The sequence below is a fragment of the Daktulosphaira vitifoliae genome, unplaced genomic scaffold, assembly GCF_025091365.1.
Source record: "Daktulosphaira vitifoliae isolate Bord-2020 unplaced genomic scaffold, ASM2509136v1 Scaffold_4, whole genome shotgun sequence".
Taxonomy (NCBI): domain Eukaryota; kingdom Metazoa; phylum Arthropoda; class Insecta; order Hemiptera; family Phylloxeridae; genus Daktulosphaira; species Daktulosphaira vitifoliae.
In genome coordinates, this window is record NW_026099575.1 from 28,038,915 (window position 1) to 28,065,797 (window position 26,883).

Here is a 26,883-nt window from a genome sequence, read left to right on the forward strand (position 1 = left end):
TGGATATTTACGTCGTGTACTTTTTGTAGAAACCCTAATAGATGGACTCGTGTCCATTTCTATCTCATTGATAGTAATCTTACATATTATGTAACATTAACGAGTTAAAAAATAATTGTTTTTTGTCTGAAATTTCATATGTAATTGTTATTTTTTTTCGTCCCTTTTCAAATTTAAATAAAAAGTATAAGAGTGATTTCCAAGTAGTTTATTGCGCCAGTTCCAATTGCAAATTAAGACATTTTTATTACGCTAATACAAAATCGGTATTTCATGCTCCGTTAATACACTCGATGATACTTCATTATGTTGAACGGGTTGTGTGTATTCAGTGCACTGATCTGTTGTTCCAACAGTAGAGAAATATTGCTTTGTTATAATGTATGCATTGTTATCTTATGGTACACTTATAAAAACCGTAGAAAAAGAGAAACGTGTCAGTACATAACTCTGTCATCAGCCGGGATCTCTAAAACATTCATGTTAAAAGTTTACATTATTTTGATTTAGATTTTTATCTTAGAGCTAATTCATACTATACTCGACATCCTAAAACCATAATGTATTTGAATGATGGTCGGTTAACTTCTCATCTAATAAATTTTTTTTCTGCTTCAGCAATTGGATTTCAACATGCCTATAAACAATTCGAAATTGTTTTAAAATGAACGAATATCATTTTTTTTTAAAGGTATTATGCAATTTGCTTTTCATAATTAATTGTACATCCTGGAAATTCATTACTAGGTATAGTGTATATTAATTTGTAGCGTTGTTAATTAATTTTTGTTGTTGATTATGTTTTTTCTAAGACTAATTATCATTCAAGCTATTTGTTAAAACCTTCAAAGTCAATTGAATTTATGTACTGTTCTATGTACTTGTTATAATTGTTTATGTCATTAACGAACATTTTGACAGCGAACTCAACAGTATGATGAATTTTGATTAGGTATTACTGTTGGTAAAAAACTTTAGTAAGAATCCTGTCATGGTCAATGATATTCATACAAGAAATTAAAAATTACGAATATTATTTTTGTTAATTTTATACATTTTTAATTACATAGCTACGAATTATAATTAATAATCTTGGCAACATAATACAAATAGAAGTACAAAAACGCGTGGTTGAATTAAAAAACGGCGGATGTAAGATATTCGGCAGTGCCACGCGTTTGTTTGTTATTTAATATTCCGGTCGCGTGAAATATATTTACATGCATGTTTGACGATGTTGGTTCTAAATTTATAAACACTATTTTGCTACTTCTATTAACGATACTTAAAAAATCATAAAGATAGGGATAGAGCGAATCGTAATTAAAAAAATTGTTTGACCGAGATGACAACTTGAAAGTAAAATTATGTCGTTAGAATATCAGTTCAAAAGATATAAAAAATAATTTGTTACGAGTCTACTTAATGTAATTTATGGCGGGTTTTATGGAGGTTCGGGATGATTACAAGCGTCTTCCTGTCTCCCACTTCATTTGGCGTAGCAGCTATCGTTGCCATTAGATCCCACCAGGAGAATAAGCTTCTTCTTCCGTAACTAAAATTGAAAAATTGAGGGTAATCATGTCATAAATAACTTCCCGGTTATAAGATCTGGATGCCATACGTTCCCTCATTTCACCGTCACCTACCTATCTATGCGACTATCCAGCAAACAAAGAAGTTTCATAACTTTCGTTGGCCCCATACGATTATCTCTCCCGCTCTACGTGGCAGAGTGAATACTCTAAGAGTTTTAACATCGCACACGATCCGTGTATAGGTGTTCAAACGAGGATTGAATACTGATACACGCGTGTACATTTATAAAGCAAGCGGTATTCGTATAACAGAGCTGGATAGAGAGCCAGAATTCTGGATCACATAAACCACAGTCTTAACACGTATTTTGGATTAGACCGTTTTTCTGTAAATCCCAACATTCATATCAGTCTCATCCATCAAGAATATCGCTATAATTTGTCTTGCAGAGTGCATGTATTAAGCCGTCAAGTGATTGATGCCAAGTAGATTCATATGCGCAGTATATATAACATAAAAAAATGTCATCAATATTTAATGCTTAATTTTAACTGTAGATACTAAAATGAGTGTCTTAAGAGATTGCGTTTCTCTGCATTGAGATCGGGTTGTTTGATTTTGAAAAGTTTTTCCGCCAGTAAAACAGTGCGTACTAATGCAGAGCTTTCGGAAACAGAAGCTGCATTTGATTTTTAACAGAGGTCGTAAACACCATGGACACTCGGAAAAGTGATAATAATAAATTATAATAAATAATATAATACGCACGTGGGCACTACGATTACCTCACGTATCACAATGCGGGGAATAATTTAAGCAGTAAAATATTCTTTAGCCCCGCACAGTTTGACTTGTGCATACGTTTCGGTCGCGTTTATTATGAACGTATGCGTTTCCACTGGCAATACATTATAATCGTTGTCACGTCGTCTAGTGATTTACTGCGGCCAACACATATATGTACCTACGTTGTGTATACGACATTTTTAATAATAAAATAAAAAAACCAAAACCTGACAGTGTTGGGTACTGCAGCGAAGTAGAAGACTGAGAGAGAACGACGACACAAACCCGATCTCACTTCGTACCCGCGATCCCGCCCATTCCGCCTATACAAATTTTTCATTCCGCTGCAGCCGACATTAGTCTTTATTTTTATCGTATAAATACATCTACGGCGGCACAGGCGAACAGGCAACGTGTCGGAGTTGCCGGGTCTCCAAGGTTACTTGTATATACACACACACACAAACAGCCATAATTATTCATTTGCTTAGGATACGCGGTGAAGTTGTGAGAAAACTGTTTTCCCCTGATGAACCACTTCAGAAACGTTGAAGAGGTCAGAAACTTCACAACAACATTGTCAAGCTCCAATCAAATATGCTGACGCCGACAATATCTGTTTATTGTTTAATCGAGTAAAAAAATATTCTCAAGACATGTTTATTAGTAAAAGTATTTTGAAAACAATGAAACTATTTATATTTGAATGATAGCAAAAAGAATAATTTTACTTTCGACAATTTATATTTATTTTTTTAAGTTATTCGAATTGATTTTTTTTTTCTTTTTTTTTGATCAAGCAAATCTTAATAAAAATGTATTCTTCATATTTTCCGATTAGTTATTAAAACCGGTCGAATTTGACATCCAAATGATTTACCTCAGAGCACTAGATATCTTACAACTACAGTATAAGCAGGCTAAGCAAAACTTAAGTCCATAAAAACTATCGACGTTAAGATATACTTTAAAAACCTCGTTTAGTTTTTGTAAAAATACTCAAAATAATAGAACCGATTATTATGGTTTACTTGCGTTTTCAATTATTGGTTGCTAGTATGTAATCAGATGTATAATATGCCCTATTTAAATTTAATGATAGGCGGCTCGGGGCGCTTAATTATTATTTTTAAGTCGTGCACGTTTAAACGGAAAAAAATCGACCACGAGAAGTCTAAACTAAAACGTGCTTTTTACACGTTTCATCTTCCATTGTAATGGTCTGTGGTTATGCAATAAAAAACATTGGTAAATTAGTACACTCGTATATTACCACACACGTATAACGATTTAAGTTTAATCAGTTAACAATTTTACTACGATTTTTGAGGAACACTTACAAGCATGTTTTAACAAATATATAAGCTAATATTTTACAAAAAAATAATTGAACTTAAAATAGCCATCTCAAGTTTGATAATATTCAATTTGTTATACGTTTAGTGTGCTCTTGAGAAATTATCACAAACCTAACTGAACTCTAAAGGGGTTCAAGTATATAATAGCATAATATGAGATCGATGTCTAAGACAATAAAGTAGGGTTGAGAAATTTGATTATGGTCGCCTGAAACGAAGGGTGTGACGGTTTTGGTCCAGACAGTCATGGCGATGGGAACTTGTGATCGGTCGGTTTTTGTATGTACGGAATTCCTGCGAGATTAAGGTTGTTCATCAAGGAAAAGGCCAATGCGAATAATGTAATGTAATTGCACGGCGTTATTAAAAGCGGTAACTCAACCGGACGACTAGGGGTCAAAAAGAGGAAGTGTCTTGTGTGCCAGGAATTTGGCCTATCGTAAATCTAAATGGCAACTACGACGTAGTCGCAGCTTTCAAGATGAATGTATTCGAAAAACCAAAACGCCTTAATATGCACATGCATGTGAGCTCCCCCAAAACTTTCGAGGTCTATTAGCTAAATTAAATTTGCCCTTAAATTTATAACACCTTTAAGCCTTTTGTTTCTGTTAATACACATTGGTATTAAATCATAGCCATTGTATGCCCACATGTAGTAATGTACCATATATCCGCCAGTAACTAAATTAAAATCGCCATTAACTTGATTAATAGTCAGATTAACGTTCTTAATTAATGGTAATTAAATATTAGATCAAGAATTCTTGGTGACATTTAATCAATCGGTCACTGAATGAAGTATTTTTTAAAGAATTTCATCGAATTAAAATCAAACTCAGTTGTTATGGGTAGTTTGCATATTGGTACCTCGTGGTATAAATCGTGACGACAATGCGGGTGGTTCACTTAATCATATGATACCTATATTTATTTTGTTAATAGGCTGAATGTGTTTCATTTCGTGTAATCTTTGGTACTGTTTTATGCGTACTATCGCTCAACTCGTTCACAAACGGTCACGTCTACACCGGTGGGCAACTGTTGTAGGTCCATACTTAGCTTTTATTTTATTTCAGCGGTTTCATTATACGGGATGGTCAAACGTACACTTTTGACATTCTAAGATTATTGTTTCCGATTTCCACACTAATTATGATTATAGCACAGCGCCGGCCACTATTATTACCGGTTTTGATTTCGACTAAGACCGTCTTTGTATCTGTACACGCTAAACGTATTTGCGCCAACGTGATATACCAAAGTAAATCGAAGGTGGTGTCAAGTATAACCATAACTTACGAGGTATGTTTAGACAGTCCACCTTGAAAGCATACCACGATTTCCCACAAGCTGACAGTTCGATAAGAAGTTTTTCAACAGTAAGTGAATTATACAGGCATATTTTCGATCGTGTCAGTGTTTTAATGAAACGTTATCGAAAAAACGCAGACGCGATACCTATCACCTAATTAATACCTTCAGGGTGGCTGTTTTTTACTCGTGCACTTTTAACGTTGCACTGTTATTACGCTTTAAAATATAAGTAAAATATCGAAACAAATAAATAGATAAATTAAAATTCCAACTCAATTCATCAAACGCGTAGATATTCATAATAATTATTCCAGTTGGTAGATTTGATTTTAGACTCCATTGGCCGACATATTTATTCACTATTAGTATTGCATGCTATAAAAAGTATTTTAAGTATGGAGTGGCTCACGTTTAATTGTAGATCCACCGATTTAAAGAACTCAAACTGTTTAATAGATTAAATAGGATATTTTTAATGCGTTAAACGACGGGTTAATGACTACACGGTCGGCTACGAATAATATTTATGTGCGTCCTATAAATCATATGCGAATGTATACAAATCTAGTTACACGCCTTTAAGTTATAAGGAGCTTCCTTAGACTTCATACTGTTACATAGTAATGTACATGGTTATCCTTTAGAATACAACTTACAAGTACCGGTAGTATTTGTTATTCGTTTATGTATGCGCGTATAAATATTATAATAAGGCGTATACTTTTGCCTTAATTGAATAACAAAGGACAAAGTGTTATCCTGTTGCCGCTTAAGGATAAGCCGAAGGTACATTAAAAACAGACTTTTTACTAAACAATACACATGCACGAGGAAAATGATACATTTTCAAAAATGTATTTAGCGTAGGCCGTTTTACTACACAACGTTATTAAAGTCTTTAAAGCTTACTGTTTTAATTTTTGTTTAGAAATAGTGGCTAAATAAAAGTGATTATATTATATTTGTCATCACAGTGATTCAAAAATAAACAGCGTATTTATTTTCCTTTTTAGTTTTATACAGTTTATAAATTGGTCTTTTTGATAACCTCGGCGGGATGTTTACATCGAGTGCATAAATATTATCAGTGGGCGGCAGCAGTTATCTGGACTTCATCGGAAGTCCATTGGCGCCTCGGAAATATAGCTGAAAATCCCGTTTCCTCTGGGGAGTATATAGAAAAGAAAAACAAAAAAATAAACAATTCGAAATAATAAGAAATCTCTTATACGAGAAAATGAGATGTAGCTTAGTACATTTTTGTTGTTCTTTTTGAAAAGCTGTAACCATCACAATGAACATAAAGACATATGATTTACTGTAAATTGTTATTCTTTTGACAAGTAGAAATCAGAGGGGAAATCTTAAAATTGCAAAAACAATTATTATCATAATGCATTTTCATTTATGGGCACAGTACCAACTATAGTCTTGTATTTATAAATGGCCAACATATATACATGTCTATCGCGTATAAACTTGAGTGTGTACTAGACGGCTTAATAGATTTAATTAATAATGGTATTTTGCTTTTGTAGAAATATTCAATTTGCATTTCTGCATTGGCGCTTTTTAATGATGTCGCGCGCCGCAGCCGTTGTGTGCCAGGGTACGCCTTGTAATAGTCATTTAACGGTCGTGTAAAACACCCAAAACTACCATAACCAAACATACGCTCGTCCTAAGTATTCAAAATATATTCTAAAAATAAAAAAATAAGAGCAACATTAACAACATAAAGAATAATAAACCGTAGTCAGACGGGTTGTACATATCTTAAGGATATTTTTGCTTCTGAATCGAATTCTAACACTATCGTACTGAACCGGGATAAATACAATGACATCTGCTAGGAGTGCCTCTAAGACATCCGTTCTACAGGTTTTTTTTTATATGCATCCCACACTTTTTTTATTCTTCCTCTTCCTTCTTTTGTACGTGAACTACGGCTTTAGTCAAACCAGCCGAGTTTTAAATTTATGAGGACAATTTCTCGCCGAGGGGTGTCCCGTCGGTACTACTGCACAACCCTTGAAAAATATATACAAAAAGGGACGTTTTCCATCTTCTAACTTGTCGTTTTATAGACTCTACCGTCACATTGTTTCTAACAAATAGCAGTTTGTTATTCGTCTCTCGTGTACACCCACCCTCTTATAATAAAACTTTTTTGGAAAACAAAAAATTACAGCACTATAATAGACTTGGTAACTAATTCGTTATTTATTTTTATTTGTTTTAGGTAAGGCAATCAATTCGATAAAGATAAAAATTATTGTAAATAATGATAAATTTATGGGTTTATCGAATCAAAATATGATTTCTGTAAGTATATTGAATTCACAGGAAATATTATTTCTTTAAAGTGAACATTTTCGTATGACTTTTATGTAAAATAATTCAAATGTAATGAACTTAGGCGCCAATCGAGTTGGTGTAGCATGTTAATTTTTTGGCTTTAGAAATATGTAAAATGGACGTCACGCATTATTTAACTATAATAATTGTATTGGGGTTTGGAAATTCGCATAGAAATGGAAAACAAAACTGCCTATATATTATTGTCGTTTATAATGTATGGAGGAAATAAAAATAGGCGAGAAAATTAAATATATATTTATGCCAAAGGCTGGAGTAGGGGTGATATGGCCGAGTTCCAAGTGTATAATAATATACTGCTTGTAGTTGGCAAATATATGCAATGAATGACAGCGTCTGGTGGAATGACAACGGAATGTATTCGGTATACAGTTGTGATGCGGCGGGTGAAAAATAATACCAAAAAAGTCCGTTTAAGCTCTATTATAGCCATATTTTTTATGATATTAAAAATATAAGTCTGTCGTTGAATTTGATAAATTATGAAACAAAAATATTATGTTGAAAGAGCCTTTAATTTTTCCATGCAACTACTACCATACATAACTATTCGTAGTCATATTTTTCGTTTCCTTTGATATGTTTAATTAAATTCTACGAAGAAACCCAACACAATTGTAACAATAATATTTTCACAACTAAAGTTATTATACAATATCTATGCATTTTGTATACATTAATTATGCGTAGTTCTGTTTAATTATAGCTGTAATTTAATTAAATATTAATATTATTTTTGAAATTGACATAATATTATACCAAAAATACGACATTTAACTGACCATTTGTTTACGGAACTATAAAAGTAATTATAATTTTAATCGTAGTACTTGGGGGGTGGATCCTTCAAGCACTAACCAGAACCGGATCTTTTCACCGGATTACTAAATAATAACATGGACATGGCGGCAACAGACTGCTTGCTTATGCAATAAATAATCAGTGGCTGAACGTAAATCGTTTGGTGGACATTGGTTGTGGTGGAAGTAGTATAAAGAAGAGGATGCAAGAGGAGAAATCCTTATAATAATGGAGAAACACACATACGTACACACTGAAAGATAGAGGAAAATGAAAAATCCTTAACCGGTTTTTATTAGATTACCAGTTTTTTGGAATTTTGTATTTGACTTATTCATTGTTTATAATACCGGTAATGTGTAAATATTGGATATGATTAAATTGAATTGAAAGAACATTAAACTTATATCATAATATAATTTTTAGTTTATTTCTAAAACATCTTGACTAGAAAAAATGATTGCAAACACTCGGTTAACACATTATTAACTTAGTAAAATGTGTTCAGTAAAATAATTATACAAATTAAATATAAAGAGTACTGTTTCTATTATGCGCTTTAATGCAGATAGTCGGCACTTCATCATGATAGGATTTTATATATCTTCTGGGTATACGTTATTTATGATTCATAAACTCTTTGTTGTTAACACATTTCTAATTAAAATCGACTAATGTACTTGTTTACCCGAAGAAAAACAGTTGAAATACTTGGTTTAGATGGTAGCGAAAAAAAAACAAGAATCTATGATTAAGGTAGAGGAAACAAAAAAAAAACGTTTCAAGATTTATTTATAATCAACATTTGCTGAAACTCGCGAGTGGCGCAAAAAGTAATGTTTACTTTTAATTAATAAGGCACAACCACGCCGTGTTGTTTTGTTTTATTTGCGTAATTAACGCCCCGTCATGTATTTCTCTGCAAGAGTAAAAAAAAAAAAAATTTTAAATAAACTACATTACATTGCAAAGTGGCAAAAATACAATTATTTCAACAGCTTTAAAACGTAGTTTACTGAAGTTTTGGCAACAATAAAGTTTATGTACCTACCTAAACATTTTGCAAAACAAAAGATTCCATATTTTATTACTAACCCTTTCATGTATAATAAAAACTATGTTTTATTTAAACCGTTCCGCAGTATCACTGTATAATATTAAAGCCAATGGATAATTTACTCGTTTTGAGCGTAGTCACTTACAGTGTTCATACTCGGAATGTTTTTGCCAGTCATATTCTAATGTCTGATACAATGATTGGGTTGGATCTATCAATTTTACACGCTCTTTATGTTGAAAAGTGTCGCTCGACGAAATACGGAAATTGTGCAACACGATTTGTATAATATGAAACATGTGTCGCCTAAAAATCAGTTACGGTGGTCGTCTACCATTCGTTTTACTAACGCGTGGATAACTATTATTTGGTCGAAAACAAACGATTACATTAAGGCTGGCTCGGCCATCGAAATTAAAGATGTCCCAAGAATAATAATAAACAAGATTTGTTCACAATTGCAGGAAATATATGTACAAAATATTTGATTCGGAATTACTAGTGTTTTGACACCGGAGTGCCCGTAATTCGTGACCACTTAAATAATAACTTATCGATGAATGTGTTTTTAGTTTGCATTCGGGTCAATAAAATAATACATCATCATATTAATTGCGCGATTATGGAGTTATAAATTAAATTAATTCTTTTTTAAAACGTTGGGAGAGATCAAGGGCGACAGACGTGCACGTGACTACATAGATATTGCTGACTTGTCTACGTAAATTGAGTAATAAAAACCATTAATCATTACTAATACATTTTGAAAATAGTAAAAGGTAAAATTGTTTTAAAAATTATTCATTTTTAAAACTTGAACTCTATTTGATAAGGCTGTGGTTTCATGATTGATATGATTTTTACAGACGACATTAATTATTCGCTTATATAAATGTTCGTTCCGTTATTACTCTAATGGACAATATATTATTTTTATATTTTCTCCGATCAGGTTTATTATGGTAATTTTGAGTCTTTACTACATTTTTAATTGACAATAGCGTCGGTCGAATGCAAACCAAAAGCAAATGTATGAAATACATCTCCGTATCCGGCCGACCGTACATTTGAAAATCATTTTCGATCGTTAAGTCTTAATCGACCGTATTATACGAAATCTCAAATGCTTTTTGTCTTGATATATTTTTTATTTATTAAATAATGTACTCTATCGTCGTTTCCTTTTTGTTCATTTAATGTGTTATGTATCTGTGATATTATAATAATAATGAACGCTGTTTAAACACAAACGATATAATGGGTTTGTTGCCGCATAACTACAGTGCCAATTCCAATTGGTAATTTTTTTTTTAACTGCTCTCTACTCTCGCCAAGAGAGGGGTAAACGGATGATAGGGGTCTGTATTTCCTGGTACTAGTAGAACAATCGTTAAAACCAATCCAAAGGACATTTCTCGTATTTTAACGTACCCTCTCCGTGCCGTAACACTGTCGCCTATCCTTGTTGTTTTGAACGACATTGCAATGACTCAATGACTTAGGCTGAGCGCATCTTTCAGCGTTAAAATAAAAAGCCTTTACGCGTATTCCAAAATAATTATACCATACTGATGTTCTCTTTTTCTCGTCTGGTCTTCTAGAGTATTTCGCTCGAGTTGTTTATATTTATACAAAATAGTCAGACTATACTATTTATTACCACATACATACAATATATGCGTATAAGATCTCTCTTAGAATTACGGCTGGCTATTCCCTGTGGGATTTCCTTGTCTCGGGTTCCCTCTTTTGCATCCGCCTTATTGTATATGCGAACGCGCGTCCGCACGCACAATGCAATAGGCATACGGCAGGCATAGCTCTTTTCTTCCGGAAAATTACAATCGCACTATAGCCTTTTTTTCTGTTTTCCCTCGCCATCCTACTCCTGTCAACCGTAAGTCTGTTCGCCGCTGCAGCCGCCTTTTTTGTGTATTGCGCCGTATACACTACACTAACACTGCCGCGGGATTTTGCACCATAAATAAATTGTCGGGTGTTTCTTTCTTTAATGTCTACTTCTTTTTCCTTCCCAATCTAATGTTTTGTATTTGCATCGGAAAATATATGCGTAAATTATACCATGAATGTAACATTTTACCGAAAAAAAAAAGAGATGTACGATGTACATCACGCAAAATTACTATTTCAAAGAAAGTCGTATTCAAATAATGCTAAGACGGCAGATTTTTAAAATGTTTTTTTTTTAAATAATTCTTTTATATTTTAAAAATACTCTGTCTACGATTAAATAGATGTGTTTTTGATTGTTGGTCTTTTAAATGAAATCCGAAGATAACTTTGTTTTTTTTGATAATTGCTAAATAGTTACTAGGTAGCTTAAGGTTATTTAAACAAACAAAAAATTATTTCCATCACTTATTTAGTCACTGTCAACTTCCATTACCACCTAATTTATTTTTGCGTGTCATATTCGTTGTTTGTGAAAAATGTACTACTCTGCTAGTCAATAATGAACATAGAAGGTACAGAGTTACATGAAAATTACATTGTCGTTTTTAGTGGTTCGGACTCTTAATTCACTAGTTAATTTGTATAATAACTAGACCATTGAGGAGCTTTACAAGCGTTTAATATACTAGGTAGGATATTGACATCATTGTTCAAGTTCAAGAAATAAGTTCCTGTATCTTCATTCTTTAAATACATCATTCGAATCCTCAAAGGTTGATTGATGAATGAAAATGTACAAGTGCATCGAGCGCTTTACTTTTATGGAAATGACTATTGTGTGAATGAGATTTGAGAGATAAATATGATAAAACATAACCAGAAATTTTCAACAGGATTTATGGACCACACTGTTGCTACGGTCATGGACGTGGATCACCACGAACTAAGACAAAATGGACTGGACTTGAGGCGATCCTTTTTCATTATACATTTCCCGTAGAAGGGTGAATTTTAAAATAACGTTGCCATTTAATATGTATTTTCCGATTCCCCACTACGTTTATTAAATTTTTTATTGTGAAAATATGTTTGTCGCTAGACTTCACTGCTCGACGAGTATTTCCTCTTCTACGGAATTTTTATAATAAAACTTGATCACACTCCTCTTTCCCGCCGACTTCGTATCCAGCCTATTTTATCTTAGTTCTTGAGATCACCAGGTAGATAAATTTATTCTTAGAGTTTACAGTAAGTTAAGAAGAATTGCCTCAGGGAATATAAAATACCCTAATTATAATAAAAAATATCTATTAAAAATTATGAAAGAACAATACATTTCACCCAAATAACATGAAAGTAGAAATATTTGTCATTGGAGACGTTATCACAGTAATAATCGTGATAAAAAATGAATATATTTTAAATTAAAGATGTCCATTTTGTTTTTATGATTTGTGAGTCAAAGTTTAGTTCATTTATTTGTAGTTAAATTAATTATTTTTCCAATTTTTTGTTTTGTTTGTTAATATATTTACTTATTTTATCTTTTAGTACATTTGTTGTTTTTATGATTCGTGTATACTGTTCAGTATTTTTACTTATAGTATATTAATTTGTTTCGGCATAAAATAGGTATTTTTAATTTTATTTTGATTTTATTAAGTTATAAATATTGTTATCATATGTTGTGTTTTAGTGAAAACTAACATTGTAAGCAAAAGATAATAAAATATTCTAATTGTTGTAATAAATAATTCTATGTATTTTTTTTTTTTTATAAGAATATTAGCTTGGCTGTACTTTTTTTTATTTTAATGGTGGTATTATTTTTTGACGATCTTGGGAATTAAAACTTATTGATAATAATATGGAAAAATATCTCATTCATTTACAGTACTTTTGTATGTTAAGACATAGCGTTTGTCACGCAATCGCTTTATTACATTGTTACAATACACTAGAGAGGCCGGAAAAAACCCGTACAATGTAGGCACACAATCTACAAGCTTTCTTCCTCTGTGTTGTATATGTGCATAGAAGTACATTATAAGTAGAATATATTTACATCAATGCATTTGCAATAAATAAACAGCTACGTATTTTGTGACTGCTTGTTTCTTCTGTTAATTTATTATAAGGAAACCTATTTTCTTATTATATATTAGCTCTATAAACTAGATGAGTTGAGTGGTCCATCGTTCTCGACTAAAGAAGTTCAATATGTACGTCATTTTGTCTGCCTCGTTACGAAAGCGAGTGAGTACGTATATTTTTGTTCAGCCTAATATAACACAATATACAGGATGTTGCATCAAGGAAAATACATTAATTTTGTTGTATGTAAAATTCAAACTCGCCAAATCGTCGCAATACAATTAACTATTTATTTTTAAAGATACGCCAGAGTTTTTGTTTAAAAATATAATGAAATTCATTTTTGTTTGAAGAGAAAATGAAATACGTTTAAGTATTTTAAGGCTTTGATTATTTTACAAAATATTCATACAGACTTTTGAACATTTAATGAGCCGATTATTTTTATAAATAATAAAAAAACCTATAAAAATGGAATATTATTTTAAGACTTTTGAAACAGAACATCCTGTAAAATAAATGTTTCTTCTAAATTTAAAATCCATTAGCCTCCGGGCTCCAAAACAAAAAACATAGGAGACCCATTGCTTTGCTCTACGTACGGTACGTATGTGTATAAGTATACAGTTGCCTCGATACAGTATACATATATATATACAAAAATACTTTTTATGCGTATATATATATATATATGTAAGTATATATACGTATAAGATGATTTCGAGGGTAATCAATCTTGTCGACTTGTAGCGTGAAAAAGGAATGGTTGGGACGGGGAGGTCCTACAGAGGGTTGTTGGTTTATTGTAGGAGATGGGTAGAGCCGAAGGGGGTGGAGAGGCGGCCACCGGGTGATGTATATCGTTTCGCGTTGCGCCGGCCCCTTGACAATACGCCACCACCGCCCGGGCCATGCTCGTACAGGACGCACCTTTATATTATAGCCCAGTGTTCCGGCATTTTTATTGATCACGAGCCTCCTCTTCTCACCTTCTCCAGATTACATCGCCGTACCTCGTCCACGAACAACTCCCAGGTTTTCGGAATCGGTGAACTCATAAACCTCGCGAATTCGCCCTGTTTCAATGCAACTTCCCTATTTATGTGAATATAATATAAACATTATATTGTTCGGGAGCCTTCTTTTGTTTATGTAACACAAATAAAGGGTTAGGTATTATGTCATCAAATGCATATCGCCAAAAAGTTATACTTTGTTTAATATAAAAATTACATCAGTATACAGTCTTATAATAGCTCCTACGTAGCGTCAATTTGTGTTAAATCAAATTAGTTCGGCGGTAGTCAATAGTTTATTTATTTGTATTTATAATTTTAATATTATTGACATAATACGTATAAAAATTAGTAGTTGTGTCATATTTCTGCAGACAACATTGACTCATTAGAATTGACTTAAAAAATGACGCGTTTGTTTTTTTTATGAAATGACACTCATGCAAAAAAAAATATATTCAAAATAATCTATTTGTACTCTTATTTATAACACTAATAATACATATGGCTTTTTAAAAATTTTAAATAATTAATCTTTTTGGTGACAAATGCCAGAAAACTGAAAAAAATCTATTTTTTTATTAGTTAAATACCTATTGTATTAAGTTTGGAGCCAACAAAGGAACTAGGTATTTTTTTTAATGTCAGCAGAGGTCAATAGGCCACGGAGGGTCTGATAAACGGTCGACCGTTAGAAATTAAAAGTGTCTCTAAAAGTAAGTTATTTTCACTTTCAAAATCCCGTACAAAATCCAAATAAAAAAAAAAAATACATAAAAAGTACTCACCCTTTAGTCTAAATACAGTTAACATGCATACTTTTCTTATTCAATTGACAGTTTACAGTAATAAAAATACTCATTAGGAATGTTTGAGCACGTTGTTTGTGTTTTGTACAGTGTAAGTGCACCTTCAACAGCCATTTTGGTATGTGCAGATGTGCAGTACTTTTGTTATTATGAGCGGTAACAATATACATCGTTGATGACAAAAGTCTATTGTATGTTATGTTTTTTTACGAGCAGCTCACCTCCTAACCCTCGACGAAAACGGTCTGAAGTTAACAGTAGTTTGTGTGATGCAAAAGCAAAGAGACGTTTTTAAATTTTTGTTTATCATTTTTACTGCATAAGTTAATAGAACTAAATTCTTCACACATACAAAAAAATATGTGAAATCCGTATAAATAGCGCGTACAACCGATTCAATTGAAGAACTTAAATCGAATGGTGGTTGGTAAATAGAAGGTGAGTTTTTATTTTTCAAATAATTCTGTAATTATTACGAGAACATTGGATTGCCCAAGGCAATAAAATTATATGTTTTATCCCCGAACATTTTCTCATTTCTTGATCTCAAAATAATTAGGGTCTTTTTGAAACAAAACCAACTACATTATAGACGTGTAAAAGAAATTTAAGCAGGTGGCTGTGATCAAAAATAATACTGTAGTACAGTAACTATTTTCATGTAAATAGATAGTAATTTAAAAATAGGATAATAAGCTTAAGTTTATTAATTTTTTCCATGAAATTTGTTGAAATTCCCGTTATTGAAGTTAATATTTCATTAAAAGCCCAGTCCTAATGTTTTATTAAAACGTATGAACTTTATTTTTAATATAACGTTAAATTGATATTAAATTAAATTAATCACAATTTATATGTTTTCTAAAATAAAGAGATCAAATGAAATAATGTGTCTTTGAATAATATTTGAAAAGTAATATTATTGCGACTTGGTAGTTGATGTCTGCATGGCTTCCAGCCAAATAGACAATGACCAAAGATTACCGACAGGTATGTGTGTAGGTAATGTAATATACAAGAATGTTGCTGCTAACACGCCGTAAATAAGCTTTCGAACGATATAAAGGTGACAATATTATAGTTAGTTTGATTTCCGTTACAATATAAAATAAAATCAAAAAGGTTTTGCAAAAATCTACACATAGATATATCAATGACTTTTTGTTTTTTTTATGTATTTTGTGAAATAAAAAAGCGTCTGATATTACAAAACAAACATTATTTTTATTATGTATAAATTATATTTTATTCGCGTTGGAAGGGTAAATGCGTATAATAGGTGGAGTCTAATCATTGTACATGACTTATACGCGCGTACTTAAAATATGTAGTCGGCCAAACAAGAATCGTGGAGAGGAATTTGAATAATTACTTAATTTATATTTAGTGTCCAACGTCCTGGTAAGGCCATAAATCAACCAATGGTCGGCCCTGAATCGTCGCGACATACTAGTGGAAGAAATCTATAATAGCGTTTTACATTAAACTTACACGTGTATTTTACATTACGATTTTAATATATGTATGTGGTTCTTAAAAAATGGTCGGGAAATCTGTGTGACAGAAAAATAGTAGCTCTAATAGCAGTACACAACACGCAAGCGATAAACCTATGGTCTATAGGCATGCTAAAGGGAGGATATTTTATATATTTTTAATTAAATTAAACTTTAGGACAATTAAAAGTACCATGATTTTGTATTCACAGTGATTTATTGCTGTTAAAATGAATGCACTTATGAGCGCGAAGAGAATTTCCAAGATAACTTTCTACTCATATATTTGTTTAAATACAGATGATTTTTGTAATTAAAAATTTTANTTTGTTCGCACTTATGAGCGCGAAGAGAATTTCCAAGATAACTTTCTACTCATATATTTGTTTAAATACAGATGATTTTTGTAATTAAAANATGCACTTATGAGCGCGAAGAGAATTTCCAAGATAACTTTCTACTCATATATTTGTTTAAATACAGATGATTTTTGTAATTAAAAATTTTAGTATATTCTAAGTACGTGTAATTTTAAGGTTGATCCCTACGGGTCACAACAAAAGGGCATGTCGGCAATTCCATATCATGTTTGTTTCCACCCACTAACGACCCTTATGCACATAAAATATATTAACAATCATATAAGTTCACGTTTGTCTACTTGCACGTTTTTGAACTTTAAACAAATGTTTCTGAAACTTAATTAACAACAACAGAAAATCGTATATATTTAACAAAAACGAAATATTCCTAATATATTTATTTGATTAAGTTGATTTTTTTAGCCAAGGCATATTTTTAATACTTCATACTTATGGAAAATAGAATTTATTTTTTCTATTGTGTCGTTGTACATTAAATTTAATTTAACAAATGAAATTTATAGTTGTTTTAATATAGTCTTGACTAAAAAGTTTTTATATTTAATTATATTAAGTCAATACATAATATTTCATGAAAACTTCGTTTACAACTCTTTTATAATTTTCACGTACTCAATTGTAGCATTAACAACAAATAATTAAAATATTTTTTATTTGAATGCAATTTACAGTGTTTTTGAATCATATAGTAGGTATTGACCTAACGCACAGTTACATCAATAACATCGTATCCAGAGTATGCCATCCGCTTAACTATTGTCGCCTACTAAAATAAAAATAAAAATTGTTTATGAATGCTAAATGTGGCAACAAAAATTGATTTAGACGCCTAAAAAATCTTTTGCCCCTGTTTTGAACAAATTCTGGATCTGAACCTGAGTCACGTTGACTTCGGCAGAATATTTTGGTCAGATTATTGAATTGAACAAAAAGAAAGTAAAACTACTGAATATTTATTTTAGCTACTCGTTTAGAAAGTGTATTGTCGTTTGGTCATCTGTGTCAAATTTTTGAGCAAAATATTTGGATTCATGCATTACGCGGGTGGTATAGTGTGGTTTTTGTATTTACAAGGGCCAAAAGGAATTACGTGAAACTAATTTATGGCAAAAAGGAAAAGAGAAAGTTTTTATTTTCATATTGCATTTGTGGTGACGGCACGGCGGCAAAAACTGCCAAAATATTTTGCAAGGCATCCCGTTGAGCTGTTAATGCACCTCAATTCTGCCGCCTTTTGTCATGTTTGTGTAAAATATGGCGTCGATTGCCTATGTCTGCTGCTAAACGTCCAAAGAAACCCAAAAACCAAATCTAATCGTACAACATTGACTGCTTACACGCATGTGTGGCCTAAAATAACCACAACAGCTGACAAAAGACTTGTTGTAAAGTATTTTGGGCAATAATTTACACAAAACTCTAAATCATACAACAATGATTAATTTTCTAATAAGACATGATTCGCCTTATCAATTTAACGAATCATATCTTTGGCTATTTAAAGCACAAATATATTTTTCAACCAAAATCTTTCAAATAATTTAAATTTTAACGAAACAAGTATCAAAACAAATTGACTTAGTTGGTCTTATCATCCATTAATATATAAATTAAATTTTTATCAAGTAAATGAATTATTATAAAAAAATAATGATTTTTTTTTTCGTTTCAGGTGAGTACTCGAATATTAGATTCATAACTCTGTCAAAGCGTACAGGGGTAAGTTATTTTAGTGAGTAAATTAAATTTGTTTTACTCATTCGTCCGGAATTGAGTTTGAAATATTACATTTTACTGATTTCATTAAATTATTATACTACGAGCTTCTTTTGGCAGTTTAAAAATTATTTCCTAAATAAGATTATATGAGCAGGTAACATATTATCGTGTAGTATTATTACGCGCACGCATTTACCGTGGGGAAAACGCTTAATTAACTGCAAAATATACTTTAAAACCCTTAAGACATGCTAACGGTGTATTTGTGTATGGAGTATTAATGCGCTCGTTTGACTACTACTAAATAAGTTCTCTACGCTGTCTTAGACTATACAAGCCGACGACCTCCGTGATCTTCCAAAACTTATTCCCCTTATGAGCCTTCGTCTACTTACTTTGCATCCCTTAAACGTTAGCTGTGATAATCCCAAACGTAACGTTAATACTAATACATTACACGTTTGCTGACAAGTTATCAATTATAACGAAAACAGAGAGCTGCTTTTCTGTATCGCTAGAGACTAGTATATCTTTAGTAAATTTACAAAATGTACTTTTGACAAAACCTCTAGGCCAAATATATTGCACCGATTGTTACATAGTGCACATGGCGAGTGAAACTATGGCCGGCATTGTGACTGAGCAAACTATAACATGATTACACCCCTGAGATAATGTGTAACGGTTGGTCCATGAGCTTGATTTGAGGATAATATATATTACTAGAGTATTCAACCAACCAACAATTTATCACTTTAATCCAGATGATAAATTAGCTGAAAACATACAAGTGTGAACCACAAATCTGTATTCAGTTCAATTGTATTTATTTTAGTTTTATATTGATTTCAATATAACTAAAATATATTTAAAGAATATGTTAATTTTAATAAACAAATTAATATTAATATTTTCTTTTTCGATATTATTCTTATTATATAAATTAAATCATAGTAACCGTGGTAAACAAAATCTAAAAATAAGTCATCAGAATTATTGTTATAGACGCTAAATTTAATATGTTTTAATTAACAACTATTTTTAATTTAACCGTTTGAATTTTATTTCATACTTGCAGCTTGAAATGTAATTCATTATTGACTTTTCGGTATCACTGATTCTTCTAAATGTTTTCAACTTCACGTCTATGCGTCTCAATCTTTTAACAAGTGTTAGCTTAGGTCCATCTACCAGGTTTTTACGGTCAAAGAGTGTAACTATTTTGACTGGAAAACATAGTTTTATTCATTATGTATGCAGGAAAAATGCCGTGTTCCGTTGGGGCATTGCAAACTGCTGAAATGAGTTTTTTTCCACTAATTAACGTGTTAATTTGGTACCTGTTTTTTCCTATGAAATTATAGAGGTCCATTTTTAGTTCTCGATAATATGATTTTAAAATTATTATGATTACTCTTTCGGTCGAATGCAGCCAAATTATGTGGGCATTTCGTTCATTCATTTCGTTTGTTGTTGGTACAATAATTATGTATTCTTCATTATTGTTGTAAATTGCATTGGCCTTGTTTGCCTGATATTCATTATTAAATTTGTCAAATACTTCATCTACGGGAGTTTCACAATCATTTTCAAAAAGCTGTATTTATTTCAATTGATATTTCTTTTCTGCTAATCACTACTGTTTTAAGAAATGATATTTAAGTAATTATTATTTACGAGACGAAGACATGTTTGTTGACAAACCCTCAATAGTTATTTTGATTATTGCAACGATACAGTAGAGTCAAAATTACGCAATGACAAAAAACCGATCGTAGCATAATTTATTCACCACAAAAAAAAAGTTATTTTAATTAGATTTTTGTGATCTTTGTGAACGCATAACACGGTTTTGACATTGTTACAAGTACTACAGCAAGGAAATAATTATGTATTGAATTATAGTTATAAATTATAGTTCTCAGCCACTTAGCCAGACAATTTCAATTAATTTCTCATTCATTCGGTTTAATGATAATTTTTTAATTGGTACAAAAGCTTTTTCATGTTCGTTTCAATAATCAAAATAACATAATTTAAACTATAGCCATCATAATTCTTCAAGTAATCAAGTTGACTACTTTATCCCACGCTACCTGATTGAGTTTTCAGACACAAATTAAAAATTAAGACATTATTTTGTTATTAGGCTGGTATAATATCTGCAGTTCCTTTACGCAACATGATTATATTGTTTTTATTTTCTCAAAACCATTAAACGCAGTACGTTAAATTAATAAATCCCCTGGTTATTAATTAATAAATGTCTATCAATAAAAACAAAAATGACTGTTATTATACGACCGCCGATTATATTAATATAATATTATATATTTTTACCATATTGATTTTATCATTATAGTAGAAACAATAAAAAGAGGAATGTCACCCAATGGTTTGTAATTTTGTTTGCAATATATTTATTCTTGTGAAAAATATTCTATGGGGTCAACTAAGATTTAGCAAATATTGCAATGGTCATCCGAGGAATTCACATATGTCCATAATAAGTATTTTCTTGAATGTCATACTGAATGACGTCCACCCCTGTTGAAAAAGTACATACACATTTATGTATTTACACTCCACGATGGTCAATATGAGTTTTTCGATGCAGCATTAGTCATCTATTCCCAAGCGAGCAAAGCGATTAATGTCGCAGGAGGCGTGATACGAATAATGCCCCACGAACTGTCTGCCATGTAATACATATCATCTTTATATATATATATGATGTACGTGTGTAGTGGTCAGAGCTGTTTTCTAGTACGGCGATATTCCTGTAGGAGACGCGTCAACGTTTATATTTATTGGAAAAAAACTAATTTTCCCAAAAGGCATAAATCATATAATAATAGACTTTGGAAAAATTACAGAATCCGCCTTCGGCTAATTCGACGTCCCCCCTAGACTATTCCCTTCGTGCAAGTCTTAGGCAGTGATGACCCCGAATGGTGATAAAGTACATAGCACGTGTGTTCGGCCCGGAAGTCCAATAACCCGGTAGAGAAGTTAATAACGTGTGTGGGGAAGTGTTTTTCGTGGTTTTTAATATAAGTGAACGCGGTTGTCTCTTTTTTTTTTTGCCGATTTCCCTCGACGGCTTAGACGCGCGTACGTGCTCGGACATTACTCCTCCGACGGCTATATAGTAATAAACGAGACCACGCACATATGACTTGACGGTTTTTCCAAAACGAAAGGGGACTAGCCCCCTCGTGATTTCATTGAGTAAGCATTCGGAGCATCTGTCACATTGCAATATACAAAAAATGTACTATATTATTAATATGTTTTGTACATTTTTGGACATTTATATAACGTCACGACTCGACAGAATAAAGTTTAATATGAAAAAATAAAAACGTCAAAATTCATATTATAATATATATCTATATGTATACGTACGATCAATAAATACGAACGGAATGTACTGAATACAATTTCACGCTCTAAAAGATATTTTATGTCGTACAAGAATATTGTAATTTTTAATTTGCGATACGTTCTCCGTTGGCGGAGCAATTATCTTTAAAAGGAGCTTATGTAAATAACGTTGCACGAATGCGGTGTACATTGTTACAAACAACCGGTAAAGTTTTAATGAAACTTGTGGTTTTTCCAGACCTCATTTATCCCCGCGGCTTTCTACCGAGCAATACTTACAGGCTATCAAACAAATATATAATATTAATTCGAGTCATTACCAATAACACTAATTATCTCGCCGTACACTACGTGCTTTAGCGCCAATCGGCAGCTATTATCTTAGTTGTTTTGATACTTTGATTATCGCGGAGCCAACCGTTTATTTTACCCCAACAGGCTCAGCAATTCGTTACATCGCAGGGTCAATTTTGCGGCTTTTTAGGCACCAATCCAAGTCTGGATGCCCGTTCGCATTAATTAGACTCCACGTTTACACCACCTTGCTGTGTCCTTTTATTTTACCGTGGCCCCAACTTGTAAGTTTGGTATGCAAGGCGGCTGTGGTTAGCTGGCACACGCGCAAAACAAAACACAATCTCACCTATATATATATATCACAGTATATGCGGATATATTTTGTTGTTATTGTTATTATGTATATATTAATATACGATTCCTTCCCCTTATATCTACGATTATGATTCAATACATCATGTTTATAGGGTAAACGAGCGCAACAAAAAATATAATGCTCTTATTTTACCCGCTAGAAGGGATTCGTATAATTTATCACGAGTATTTTCAGACAAAAACTTAAATCCATGACAGAATACTATTTAGACTCTTCATTTTAATCATTTATGTGCCCTTTTTACTATTGTTTAAAAAACTATTATTATTATAAAACAATCATACTGAAGTGCCTAAATCATCATTGTTGTTTTACGAGAAACTTTACACGTGAAATAAGTTAGGTTCTTATGACATATTTGGGAACGACAGTAAATATTTTATCATTTTTACATTAGAAAATGTTACCCCGGTGATATATTTTACACTTTTGGGTTTACTCAAAGGATTAAAATGTCGATTTTTATTATAATAGTTTAGTAATAAATCAATATTTTACATTTAATAGACTACATCTTAGTACTGGTCAGAATCTTAGTGACGGGTAAGTTATGTTTATGGGAGGTGATTAACAGAGCTCGTTCTGGGATATCCCAAAGAGCACATTAACAACGCACATTTATAAGTCTTTCGTGACTTGAAGCCCAAAAGCAGTACATATTACTTTGCTCTATGTAATTTAAGGGACCGGTTAAGTGAATCATGCCTACCCGTATTCAAACAATTATAGCAGCTTCTATTCATTTAGAGTACGCAGCTACCTAACACCGCAGCGCTTGCTAACTACTTGAGCGCAATCGTTACTCTTCGTTATACACTCGAGGTTTCGACTTTTGTTCGCTTTTAAGTTGCCGCGCAGTATAACAAAGTAGCAGCTAATATATTATAGTAATGAACCGGCGCAAAAATGTTTTATTAACGGCCATAAATATAATTTCGCCTTAGCCAACTTTCGTAAAGTCGGTTTCGTTACTTTACTCACTTTTAAATTCCCTCGTTTATAAAAAGTTATAATTTTTTAATGTAAGCGCAAAAAAAGGGTCCGAAATCCAATGGAGCACTTAGACGTATTATTGTGACCAAACTAATTAAAATGGAGAAGTTGTGTTCTCTGCAGCAGCAGCAGCAGCATATGGACATTATAATCAAGGGGATAAAAGTTGGATGATTCTGCTGTACAAAAATAGCCGCGTTTCTCCAGATATCAGACTCGGTGTTTAAGGCGATATTATATTACGTGTCAACGAAAAAAAATACATCAGCAGTAGTAATATAAAGAAAAAGACAANGGCATATGGACATTATAATCAAGGGGATAAAAGTTGGATGATTCTGCTGTACAAAAATAGCCGCGTTACTCCAGATACCAGACTCGGTGTTTAAGGCGATATTATATTACGTGTCAACGAAAAAAAATACATCAGCAGTAGTAATATAAAGAAAAAGACAAATAATGCTCGCACGGCTTTGACCGTGTTGTGGCGGGAGAGACAACCACCCGTAAAAACGATTGGCTATTTCTTTTATACAGCACGACTAGGAGGGCATCAAAACGAGAATTTATCGTTAGGGACCCCGAAGGGGAGAGATGGCGTATTTTAAAGATTTATTGCTCGCGCCGAGTTATATCACGCCAAATCGAACCCATTCTTTTCTATTTTTTCCCCTTATCCTTGTAGCATCTTTCTTTTTCTTATCCCTTTTTATTCCATAGCTACCCCTCCACACTGCCACTACGCGAAAAATATATTTTTTGTATCGAATAATATCCTTGTACATTAGGAAAGCCAATCCATCAGTGTCACAGGCCACTTTTGTAGATTAGGATCCAGATTATTGCGATTATTGCGTGTGAGCAAATTATACATTTAATAAAATTATGTAATAACGTTCGATTACGATTATTATATTTTCTTATTTATGATTTCGCATACTTTTATCCCCAGGGTAACATTTTGGTTGCAATTTTGTTGTGATCATTTTATTCCATTTGTTTTAATTAAATGTTATTTCTGCATTATGTTATTTTTAGCAAAAAAAAAAAATCAATTATCGTCGGATACAATTTAATACGCCTAAAAGTCTGTGTAATGAAATTACTTTGAAGGCAATAATTTTTATTTTGGTCTGCATACATCTCTGCTTTACTCTGAAAATGACAATTAAGCACCTATATAAGTATAAAAGGATGTTGTACTAAACTCTTTTCCGGAGCGTCCCGGGTGGCGTTTTATGCGCCGGGTGTTGTGCTTCTGCGAACTTCAGCCGTATAATAATAACAGAAACAACTAATACAACAACAGTAACGGCGGTGGTATCGGAACGCGAGCGAGCAGCGAAGGTGGCGTCGGGTGCAGTTAATTAGCCAAAGTCATAACTCTCGGCTATGTGATGCAGCTATGAGGTTCAGGGGAAGAGATGCCTCGAAAACGGGTAGGAAGAGTGTGGCGCACTTGTTAATTCTCTCGTTAAAAAGCGTCCGGTGAATTGAAACAACGTAAATTAACGACGGCGGAGGACGTACGTGAATTTCCCGTACCCATGTGAATGCAATTAATAAATATATTCCTCCACTACTTTCCCGTTGGGGTACAAGCTATTTATCATTAATAATTTATGCGTGGTGTGTAAAGCACAATATACATATTAAACTCTAAGCATTTATAAAAATGAATTATTTAAATACCTGCTATTTAATAACATAATTTGATCCTGAAGATAACACAACTGCTTTTTAGAATAACTTCTCCTGTTGTTAAAAATATTCTACTCGGAATTATTATTTTGTTAAAAAATGAATTACTCGGCATGGCTTGCTCGCGTGACGCCGTGTGCATAACTGACATCTCGATAATATTTTACGATATGTGAAGTTGTAATTCTGCAATGGATTGCAATTTTCAAACGTTACACAAAAGACACACCGCATAACGGTACAACGTGAATAGCGGCGATCCCTAAAAGAAATTCAGCTATATTTTGGATCATTTGTGGGTGGTTACTGTGTGCTCATTAACCTGCACATCTAATGCAGGCAGGTGGCATCGCATAGGTTTAGATTCTATTATGGGTATAGAATTTAATGGTATCGGTATTACCTATGGGTGACCCACATTTATCGAATACCGTTGTCAGATGATTTATTAGTTGATTACGAGTGTAAATACCCTGAGCAACTTCAAAGCGTAAAAAGACTCTCTACCGAGAAAGACCGGTGTAATTTTTATGTGCAATAGTTCTATGATTACAAAATAAAATTTCATCGTTCTTAACGTTTTCCGTTATAAATACTTGTCGTTATCATATCCATTATGAAATTTTTAAATAATATAAGAAATAAAAAAAAAACAATTTTTTTTCGACAAATAAACAACGTCGTTGTTGTATAAAAACAATAATTTTATTTTATTTTTTCTAATGTTTTTGTTTTCACTTTCGAACAATGAAAAAAAAATGTCGTGTCATACTTGTTGCGGAAGATCTTTAAGATCTATAAAACTTTTAGGAATTATACGGCGGCAATAATAGTATTATTCGGTTAATTTTGTCAAAATAGTCTAAATTAAGCGAAAGCAGCGAGGGAGAGTGTTGTGCACATTTCTTTTGGCGATGGAGGTGGTAGTTTATTAGTCTGGCCGACGGCAACGGTTGCCATTACGTGGGGTTGTTCGTCTTGCCCGAGGTCTGCTGCCACCGCGCAGTTACCATGACAACTACCCTTAGTACTTCACCACCATTGTCGTTGCGTCCATCCTTCACACGCACTACGGTTACGCATAAACAGACGATTCTGTGAAATAAGAGAAATAAAATACCCACCGCGCCGGCTCAATAAGTCTTATATGAATGTTTATAGTGGCCGTAGCATCAAAGGTTATTACAGCCGTAATGCGTCCACTGCATACTTGACTGAATCATCCTTAGCGTTTATTACTACGTATAATATGTATTTAATTGAATTAACGCAGCGCAATTGTTTGAATCACCACAATACGTTGTTTGTACAAAAATAAATAGAAAGTTTAATCCCTGGAATTCTATTTTCTTTGTTTAATAATTAAATGTGTAATTACAGAAAATACAGGGTGCTTAGCGTTGTACATAGACCGGACAAAATGGCTATTAAATGTAAATATCTCTCTCTTTTTTTTCTTTG

The 26,883-nt window shown here is 32.5% G+C and overlaps 1 protein-coding gene and 1 long non-coding RNA gene across 3 annotated transcripts in view; one reads left to right on the forward strand and one right to left on the reverse strand.

The window, feature by feature from the left end:
• LOC126906058 (homeotic protein ultrabithorax-like) overlaps positions 1-26,883 on the forward strand; it is a 77,618-nt gene that overhangs the window by 29,169 nt on the left and 21,566 nt on the right. The window lies entirely within an intron of this gene.
• Positions 202-25,645, reverse strand: LOC126906061 (uncharacterized). Its single transcript, XR_007704174.1, has 3 exons — positions 25,414-25,645; positions 537-637; positions 202-469 (listed from the first exon to the last, which is right to left on the reverse strand). It is a non-coding gene; the product is annotated as an uncharacterized LOC126906061 (long non-coding RNA).